At 45.7% G+C, this 10,484-nt stretch overlaps 1 non-coding gene and 1 pseudogene across 1 annotated transcript; both read right to left on the reverse strand.

Annotated features, from left to right (window-relative positions):
- Positions 1–5,349: 5,349 nt before the first annotated feature.
- On the reverse strand, positions 5,350–9,449 carry LOC128103751 (60S acidic ribosomal protein P0-like; annotated as a pseudogene).
- LOC128104826 (U6 spliceosomal RNA) lies at positions 9,392–9,497 on the reverse strand. The gene has a single exon (XR_008216126.1). It is a non-coding gene; the product is annotated as a U6 spliceosomal RNA (small nuclear RNA).
- Positions 9,498–10,484: the final 987 nt, after the last annotated feature.

A 10,484-nucleotide genomic window follows, 5' to 3' on the forward strand; every position in this document is an offset into this window, starting at 1 on the left:
GTGTTATTTTTGATGGATGGTCCATATTCAATGAAACAAAAAAAATGTACTGAATTCCATTCATGTGCCAGACCTCATGGGAGCAACTGGGGTTTCATTGTTGAATAAGAATGGTGGCCTCGAGGTGCTCAGAATCAGGGGGCTGGGAGAGGAGTGGTGGGTGGGCAAGCTCACAGGTGCTTACAAGTCAGAGAACAAGGACACAGGAGAGCAGTTAAACTTACTTGTCTCCCCATGAGATGTCACATTTACCAACTACTCATCTTCCTCAGAGACCTGCTTAGGTGTCCCCTCCTCTTCAGTGTCAGACATGTAGCTGTGCTGTGGCTGGGTCTTCAGGAGGATAGTGTGTTTGAATATGAAATGTTCCCCACAGGCCCATGTGTTTGTATAGTTGGTCCCTGTTGGGTCTGTTTGGGAAAATTACAAAACCTTTAGGAGTCGGCGCTTCACTAGCGGTAGTGGGTCACTGGGGGCAGACTTTGAGGCCTTGTCTCCTGGCCCCACTTCCTGTTCACGCTTTGCTTCCTGAGTGTGGATGTCATGTGATCCCATCTTCCTGCCCAGGCCTTTCCTATTTGCTGTCATGTCTTTACCATCATGGTAAACTGTATCATCTTTTGGAATTGTGAGCCCAAATAAGCCCTTCTGTCCTCAAGTGGCTTTTGTCAGGGTATTTTCCCCCAACAACAGAAAAAGAAGCTGGGACAGATGGTGACCTTTGAGTTGGTGCCTGAGCTGGACTTGGAGCTGGTTCTGAGTGGGACTCTCCAGGGAATCAGTCTCAAGAGCTGGAGCCAGCTGCCCTTCTCACCTCCCACTTCCTCGGTGATGGTGCCAGCCTTCCTTCCTTACCTCTCTGCCCCATCCTCCCCTTGCCCCAAAGGGTCCAGGTGGAGCCAGGTGTGTGCCCCTCTCACAGCCACCACAAATCTTCACCTCTACAAATCCTTGTGTGTTGTGGCATCTTCTAAGAACAGCAGGCAGTTGAGCCTAACGCACTTCATCTGGTGCTTTCCTTCTGGAATCTCAGCCTAAAACCCTGTCCAGGGTTGCTAACCACCAAATCTTGAGACCCGTGAAGCAAGGATTGAGCTGTTACTAACGTCTACAAGAAAAGAGCTGGGTACTGGGTCAAGTTCTGGCTAAGTCCAGCAACAAGGCTAAAGAGATGGAAGGCTGGAAAGGGCCCATTACGTCTAGAGCCATTGGAGGGAAGACCTGTGTTTCTCCTGCATTGGGAGAAGAAGAGGGGGCTGGGGGGCATGCACACTCTGTGATGTGGGTTGGGGGAAGAAGGTTGTCAGGGAAGTGCCTGCTGAATTAGGGCTGCTTGGAGTTGAGTCATAGTTTTAGTCATTGTTTGAGAAAGTGCTCACATTCAGGAATCTCAGGTGGTCTTTTGTTCTTTTGGTACTCAGGACAACTCTGTCTCTCCTTGCCCTCATCCCCACCACCCTTGTAATCAAATTTAAAATACCTCAGAAATGTTCTCTTATCCAGGTCTATAGGCCACTCAGGAGCTGAAGTTGGCTTCAGTGAAGCATTGGGGGATGCTGTCTCCTCTCCCAACCCCTCCTGGGAAGACTGGGCCCATGCTGATTCCCCAGCCAGGCCCTGTGTACACATCCAAAACACAGATTTCTATTCCTATTTCTCTGTCCCCAGCCTCGTCTCCATCTCAGCAAAATGCATTCTCATTCATCCTGGTTAAGCACTTTGTCACCCGCTTTTTAAAAATTCTCTTTCTACCTGGCTGGTACACTTTGAATATAGTCTGTCCTCTCTGAAAATCAGGTTGGAGTTTTAGCTCCATGGTGAAACATTAGGAAGGTAGACACAAAATCCAACTATTGTGTTAGAGGTTGTCTTTGGAATTGATGGGAATTAGATAAAGTCATCTTGGGGCATCCCCATGATTGAACCCTGGCAGCTTTATAAGGAGAAAGCCCAGACAGATAGTATACACATACTCTGTCTCATATAATGCCATGTCCTGTCCTTTGGGGCTGTGATGGCTGTTCTTGGTTGTCAACTTGACTATACCTAGAATTAACTAAAACCCAAGCAGCTGGGCACACCTGCAAGGAATTTTTCATAATTAAATCATTTGAAGTGGGAAGATCCACCTTTAATCTGGATATTTTGAGGTGTGAAGATCCACCTTTATTCTGGGCCACACCTTCTGCTGGCAGACAATATAAAGGACACACAGAAGAAGGAAGCTTCTGCTCTGCCTGCTTGGTCTCACTCTCTCTGGCAAGTCCATTCCTTCACTGGCATTACAGCCTCCTTCTTCGGGATTCCTTCCTATACTGAAGACCAGCTGAGACACCCAGCCTCATGGACTGAACAACTGCTGGATTCTTGGACCTTCCATTGGTAGACAGTCATTGCTGGACTAGCTGGTCCACAGTCTGTAAGCCACTCTAATAAATTCCATATATTCATTCTATCAATTCTGCCCTTCTAGAGACCCTGACTAAAACAGGGGTGCTACCTTCAGGAAAGACATCACCACAGGTAGCCCATTGACCTTGGACATCCAGAATCATGAAGTGTACTGGATAGTTTTTGTCAACTTGATACAAAGCTAGAATCATCTGAAAAAAGGGCACCTTTTTTGAGATAATGCCTCCATAAGATAGACCTGTGAGCAAGCCTGTGTGACATTTTCTTGATTAATGAATGATGTGGGAGGCCCCAGCCTATGGTGATTTGAATAAGAAAAGCCCCCAAAGACTCACATATTTAAGACTTAGTCACCAGGGAGTGACACTATTTGAAAGGATTAGGAGGTGTGGCCTGGGGCTGAGTTTCGAATGTTCAAAATCCCATGCCAAGCCTAGAGTCTCTCTCTTGGCCTACAGATCAGGATGTAGCTCTCAGCTAATGCTCCAGTGCCACGCTTACTGCCATGCTGTCTGTCATGAGGATAATGGACTAAACCTCTGAAACTGTAAGTGAGTCCCCAATGAAATGTTTTCTTTCATAAGAGTTGCCTTGGTCATGGTGTCTCTTCACAATAATAAAACACTGGCTAAGATACAGCCCGTTGTGGATGGTACCACCCCTGAGCATGTGGTCCTGAGTTGTATAAGAAAACAAACAGAGCAAGCTATGAGGAATAAGCCAGTGATTAGTGTTCTTCCATGGCCTCTGCTTCAGTTCCTGCCTCCAGGTTCTAGTCTTGAGTTCCTGCCCTGACTTCCTCAGTGATGGGAACATCAGAGGGGTCTTGGTAGTGTTTAGACATTAACAGACGCTGAGAACTTGAGGCATTTTCAGCAGAGAACATCCTACCTAAACCCACATGGATGGGGACTGATCGCTATTTCCATGGCTTGTTCTTTTCTCCTTTCCCCTTCTCTGCTTCCTCAGTGTTAACTCCATTCTCAGACCTCACGTCACAAGATGGCTGCACTGGCTCTAGCTTATCTACTTTCTTTCTTATTCTTCTCTAGATGGGAAGAGCCACAGGATACTTCTTAAATACTTAAATTGTCCTCCTTGGGCCAGGTTCTCCATTCTAACCCACTCATGGTGACAAATACTGTGGAATCTTCCTTTACACCGTGTGAATATATGTTGCTGTGGTTGGTTTAATAAAGAAGCTGACTGGCCAGTAGCTGAACAGGAAGAGGCTGGGCAGGAGAGCCAGGCTAGGAGGACGATGGAAAGAAGGAGGGTAGAGTCTGAGGAATCTCAAGCCAGATGCAGAGGAAGCAGGAAATAAACATGCCATGCTGAAAAATAAAGGTACCGTGTTGCAGAGTGTAGATAGGAAATATGGGTTAATTTAAAATGTAAGAGTTAACTAGTAACAAGCCTGAACTATTTATTGGCCAAGCATTATAACTAATATTGAGTCTCTGTGTCAATTATTTGAGAGTGGCTTCTGGGACGGGAAAACTCCACCTACAAATACAATACCGACTGGCCAGGCTTTGGCAAATGTCTCTGGAAGCAGACTGGGATTCGGCTTTACCAGAAGCAAAAGTACTGACAAGGCAGGTGGAGAGCCACTTGGGAGATCTGATGAGTCCATTTGTGATTATTTAGTCACAATCTGCAAACAACTGCTCTTCTCTGAGAGGTGGGTGGTGGCAGCAGCTTGTCTGTGTCTTCTGTGGCGGAGGCCTTGGTGCTAGGACAAGTGACAGTGGGAATTCAGGCAAGAAAGTAAGTAGTGCAGGAGGGACGCTGTGGTGAAACCAGAGTGCCCAGTCCTCAGAAGGTCAAGTTTTGGATTGGAATTTGCTTCCTGGGTGACTCAACATGCACTTATTTCTCTGCCTCATCCCTCATCTCAGGAGCACAAGAAAGGTTTCCCTCAGGGAGCTGGAGAACTTGGGCAATCCTCGGCCCAGCATCATAGTTTCACACATAGTAATGGCTCTGACAATTCCTTCCGTTCATAATAGACTCAGTTGTAGGTGAATCATTGACTCGGAAAGCATTTGAAGAAGAGAAGAAAGCAGTCATATTTCTTGCAGAAAAGAGCCTGAATTTGTCAGCATGAAACACACTCCCTCAGACTGCAGAACAGAGTACTGCAGAAGTGGTCAGTGGGAAGGCACAGACCTGGGGCTTCTGTGCTGTTTCTAGGCATTGAAGGGGCCAGCTATCCAAAGGTGTTCACACCTGGTGACTTCCCAGGCTTGTCCTCTCTGTGCCCACGTCCCTATTGACTCTCCAGTCTCTGGAGCTCAAAATCACATTTCTTCCTTCATCACGCAGGAAAAAAAATGACCCGCTTATCTGCATTCAAGAGAATCATCCGTATTTCGTTCTTGCCCCTAACGATAGCTTCTTTACCACTTTCCTACCATCCTATTTTCCTATGTCAGGCTTCACTGCTGCTGGAATCAGCCTGTAATTTCCATTCTGTAGCCTCTTCCCCTTTGGGTGATTACTACTCTCCCCATGTAATTACCAGCCTCCCTAAATAGAATTTTAATGACCGTAAGACATTTCATTGTGTGTCTGGGATTGTTGTATTTAATCATTTGCTATTTTTTGAACCTTCTGTGGTTTCCAGGTTGTCACTAGGGGCTGATCACTTATCAATGACTCATTTTCTGTGAAAACTTATTTCATATCTCTGATAACATCATGAGGAAGCCATCTGGGATGCAGAAATGCTGCAACAAAGGTTAGGACCTGTCCTGGGCTCTTCTAAAGAATGTCAAACACTACAGTCTTGTAGATAAACATCAGGCCTCTTAGGAATGCTGTATGCATGTAGCTATGCTTGAAGAAACATGAACATGCACATGTTCAACATTTGTAGAAAAGCCTGTGCACACATGTAGCATCTTCTGTGAGTCATTCCTAATATTGGGAAGATCCAGCCTTTGTAACTAGGGAAACAACCCTTTAAAACCCCCAGAGTGGCATCAGAGGAGTCCCAGGAGGCTTTACGTGGCTGCCACTAACCGATAGCTTCTGGTTGAGACACCAGACTAAAGCATAACCTTAGCTTCCCTCTGATATCAAAGCTGTGAGCTAAAAGCTTCCTCTTCCGTCCCTGCAGAATGGCCCCAGGCCACTCCTTCCCCTTAGTCACAGCTCCATATCTCTTTTCTGGCTTTCCTGGTCCTCAAACACCTCTCAGGGGTGTAAGAGAACATGTGAGAATTAATGGTCAAAGGTCTTGCGTTTTTATACAAGTTTTCATGTGTGAAAATTGGTCTATATCTAGGAACGTGCACACTGTACATGGCACAGATAGGCAGCTTGGTGAACAGTGTTCCATGGAGCATCCTGGGTACCAAGTCCCAGACCAGCAAATCAAACAGAGGCCAGTGGGTTCAGAAGGCTTTCTGCTGTTCTCAATAGTGTAGCTTTCTGTATGCTGCTAAAGAGAGGGAAGATCCTGAAGTTTGTGTTCATGTTTTTATTATGATACTCCAGAACAATGCAGTTTAGCGCTTGCACAGCTTGGGAGTTTCTTTAGATGAACTCAATGGTCTATGTCTTCTTGTCTTTGACTCCTTTAGCTCTAAAATATGTGCTTCATATTCATCCATTGTCCTGTAACATTTTCAATATATGTTATTATACTATTTTTAAAAGTGAAGCTTTATTAGAACACAGCCATGGCTCCTCCCTTCCTCTTCTCCTGAGAAGTAAGCTATTATTCCCATGTCTCTCTAGCTGAACTGGCTGAGTTGTTTGCTTTGAGGAGATTACTCAGAGACCAAATTGCATGTCCTCATCTGACCCCTCTCCATTGCCTTCAGTTTTGACTGGGGCTGCAGGAGCTATAGGAACAGCAGTGGTGGTGCAAACGTATCAGCCAAGAAGGCCTTGACCTTTTCAGCAAGTGGGGAGGTGTCCTCAGTCTCCACAGACAAAGCCAGGACCTGCTTGTACCCACTGAGGATAGGGTGTGTCTCGATAGTTGGGTAACCAACATGCAGACAAACACTGGCGGCATTTCAGACACCCTCCAGGAATCCAGAGTGCAGAGTCTGCTCTGTGATGTCATGCACTTCCAGGCTGTAGATGCTGTCACTGTCTAACACCTGCTGGATGATCAGCCCAAAGAAGAAGGGGAGACGCTCAGTGTGTGCCTCAGTGTGGCTTTGCTGGCTCTCACTTTGTCTCTGTCTTTACCAGCTCACAGCACCCAGAAGTTCAGCGGTGCCCCTGGAGATTTTAGAGGCGATGCCTAAAGGCTAGGAAGAAAGAAGTCTTCTTCTTCCACCCAGACCAGTCAGGATTCTGGGCTGGCACAGTGACCTCACATGGGGTGATGGCACCAGCATGGGCAGCAGCCTGCACTTTACTGTCCAGCAGCATATCCCTGAGGTCAGCGAGGTCCTCATTAGTGAACACAAAGCTCACATTTCCCCAGCTAGGAGGCAGCAGTTTCTCCAGAGCTGGGAAGTTAACAGATGCCCCTGGACAGCAATGCACATCCTCGGCTTCTTTCTCATCAGTACCATAGTCTTCCCTCTCAGGGACATGCCAATCTGCTGATCTGCTTGGAGCCCACATTGTCTGCTCCCACAATGAAGCATTTTGGATAGCTGTAACATGAATCTTAAAAGGTCTTATTAATAATAACAAACCCGGAGCCAGGTATTGGGGTGAACGCTGAAAGATCAGAGAAACAGAACCAGTTACAGCTAACCTCACCTTGCCAATTCCTCAGCTGATCTTGTTTACTCAAACTGAAAGCCTCTGTGTCCTCTTCTGAATGGATCTCAGCTGAACTGCTGCTAGAAGCTTAACTAGGCCCTAGTTCCTGGTCTTCACGCCTTATATACCTTTCTGCTTCCTGGGATTAAAGGCGTTTGTCACCATGCCTGGTTGTTTCCAGTATGTCTTTGAACTCACAGAGATCCAGATGGATCTCTGCCTTCGGAATGCTAGGATTAAAGGTGTGTGTGCCACCAATTTCTGGCCTCTATATCTAGTGGCTGTTCTGTTCTCTGACCCCAGATAAGTTTATTAGGGTGCACAAGATTTGGGGGAACACAATACCACCATAGATAACCATCTAAAAGATCTTAAGGAAGTAGGTGGACTTTCAGGTTGCCCTGTTTTCCCTGGGCATCATAGCAGTGTGTTAGGGATTGCCACCTAGGGTTTAAAATGATGTCACTCTAATGAAGATGCCTGACAAGAGATCTTTTTTATTTTCTCTATGGCAGTTTTCTCTGCCTAATGGTGGACATGAGTAATTGCAGTAGTGCCTGTAGGACCCTTGAGCATACCTCTTCCCCTGTGCCTGTGAGTTCCACATCTGAGGACTTAATCAAGATCAAGAAATTCAGGGAGGAAAGCCATCTGTGATGATCACAGAATTTCTTTCCTTACCATTATCTCCTGGAAAATGCAGTATGAGGTATTCTCACAGCATTTGCAATGCATCAGATATCATAAATAATCCAGAGATGACTCAGTCTATAGGTAGAAATACACAGCTACATGCAAACACTATAGCACTGGATGTAAAGGAAGGACCTGTATCCTCCAACCTGGGCATCTGCTGGGGATCCTGGAGTGACAGATGTCCCCAGGTGACAGAAGTCCAGGCTCACGGCCTTTGTGTCAGAGTTTGTTGACCCATGCATTGGCCAGTTGATGGGCAGTTGAGTTGCTTTCTAGTTTGAAGGTGCCCCCAACAATTCCTCTAGTACCTGTCAATACCTTTCTCTGGTACAGTTGCTCAAGATTTTCCTGTGGTATACTCAAGATAGAGAGATTCACAAGTCCAAAGCAATCGAGCCTGCTTACATTCTCCATGTCTATGGGTTCTTGATGCTCCACATCGTCCTAGCACCCACATGTGGCCAGACATTAATAATTTTGTGAAGTGCTAACTGAGAAATAGAATCTTGCTTTCATTTACTCTCTACTAAGTAATGATGGTGAACATTGAACATTTTGTGCATTTGTGGGTTGGTTTTTTTGGGGGGAGGGGCAGAGGACTCTTGCTGTTTCTTCTCCTTTATGTTTTCAGAGTCTTATTTTGTTATTTATCCTGTGAACGTTTACCAGAATTCAAGTGGAGTCATGTGTGTAAATCTCTAATAAGAAAATACCCGGGGCTGGAGAGATGGCTCAGAGGTTAAGAGCACTGACTGCTCTTCCAGAGGTCCTGAGTTCAACTCCCAGCACTCACATGGTGGCTCACCACCATCTGTAATGAGATCTGGTGCCCTCTTCTGGCCTGCAGGGATACATGTAGGCAGGACACTGTATACATAATAAATAAATAAATAAATATTTTTTTTAAAAAGAAAATACCCAAAGAAACAAACTCGGGAAGCTGTGATCTCACCTAGATACACCTGGCAGTAAGAACAATGACTGGGAACAAGGCCAGAGACCTGCAGAGACCACTATAGTCTGGCAGAGAAAATGCTTCTGCAAGGTCAGATGTCCAGCAGCTGCCTGTCTGGGGGGACTGGCATCACCTGTAAGTGACCCATGCAACTGAGGGTGACTGCTTTATATGACCCTTCACAAGTCCCCTTTGCAAACCATTGTCTTCCATTGCTCTGTGGATATGTCCTCCTAAATTTCCCCTGTGTGTGCCTTCTAGGTCAGTTCAGTCCTCGGAGACTATCCATTTGTTATTTAGGTTGGCAGCCTTTCCATGCCTGAGTTATAGTACTCCTTTACAGTGTCCTGTTCAGCAATGTCCCATGGGACCTTCCCTGACCTGTGACTACTCACAACATTTTGTCATTGATCATTTTCACCTAGCAGCTTTCAATTTTAATCAAATCAACTCCTTCCCCTGTAGTTTGTGTCTTTTAAATTTTTTAAATTAAAAATAGATTTTTTTCATGCACTATGTTCTGTCTGATTACAGTTTTCCCTCCTCCAACTCCTCCCACTTCTTTCATTCTTAAAAAAAACTTTTCCATTTAAGAAAATGAAATGCTTCATGAATTTGCATGCTGTTCTTACACAGGGTCCACACTCATCTTCCCTGTATCATTCCATTTTAGTGTATGTGCTACTGAAGCAAACACCTTTTTTCCTCTGCATCTTATTCAAAAAGCGTTTTCTTATCTGGATGTTAAAAAGGATTTTCCTCTAATGTCTTTAAATCATTCTCTGCTGGATTCTGGTGACAGTATAGCCATTCCTTGGGCAGTTTTGTGAGGCAAAGCTTTATGCTCTCTGCCGAGGTCAGGAACTGAGTCAGTGAGCTCCTCAAGGTTCATAGCTGAGAATGACATTATGGAGAGAGATCCATGTCCACAGTAGAGAGAGACTCATGTCCACAGTAGAGAGAGACTCATGTCCACAGTAGAGTGAGATCCATGTCCACAGTAGAGTGAGATCCATGTCCACAGTAGAGAGAGATCCATGTCTACAGCAGAGACTCATGTCCATAGTAGAGAGAGATCCATGTCCACAGTAGAGAGAGATCCATGTCCACAGTAGAGAGAGACTCATGTCCACAGTAGAGAGAGACTCATGTCCACAGCAGAGTGAGATCCATGTCCACAGTAGAGTGAGATCCATGTCCACAGTAGAGAGAGATCCATGTCTACAGCAGAGACTCATGTCCATAGTAGAGAGAGATCCATGTCCACAGCAGAGAGAGATCCATGTCCACAGTAGAGAGAGATCCATGTCCACAGCAGAGAGAGATCCATGTCCACAGTAGAGAGAGATCCATGTCCACAGCAGAGAGAGATCCATGTCCACAGTAGAGAGAGATCCATGTCCACAGCAGAGACTCATGTCCACAGTAGAGATCCAAATCCACACTAGGGAGAGATCCATGTCCATAGTAGAGAGAAGTCCATGTCCACAGTAGAGATCTATGTCCACAGCAGAGAGAGATCCATGTTCATGGTAGAGAGAGATCCATGTCCACAGTAGAGACAGATCCATGTCCACAGCAGAGACAGATCCATGCCCACAGTAGAGATCTATGTCTGCAGTAGAGATCCATGTCCACAGTAGAAGAGATCAATGTTCACAGTAGAGATCTACATTCACAGTAG

The sequence above is a fragment of the Peromyscus californicus genome, unplaced genomic scaffold, assembly GCF_007827085.1.
Source record: "Peromyscus californicus insignis strain IS unplaced genomic scaffold, ASM782708v3 Scaffold_8__1_contigs__length_139910024, whole genome shotgun sequence".
Lineage (NCBI taxonomy): Eukaryota > Metazoa > Chordata > Mammalia > Rodentia > Cricetidae > Peromyscus > Peromyscus californicus.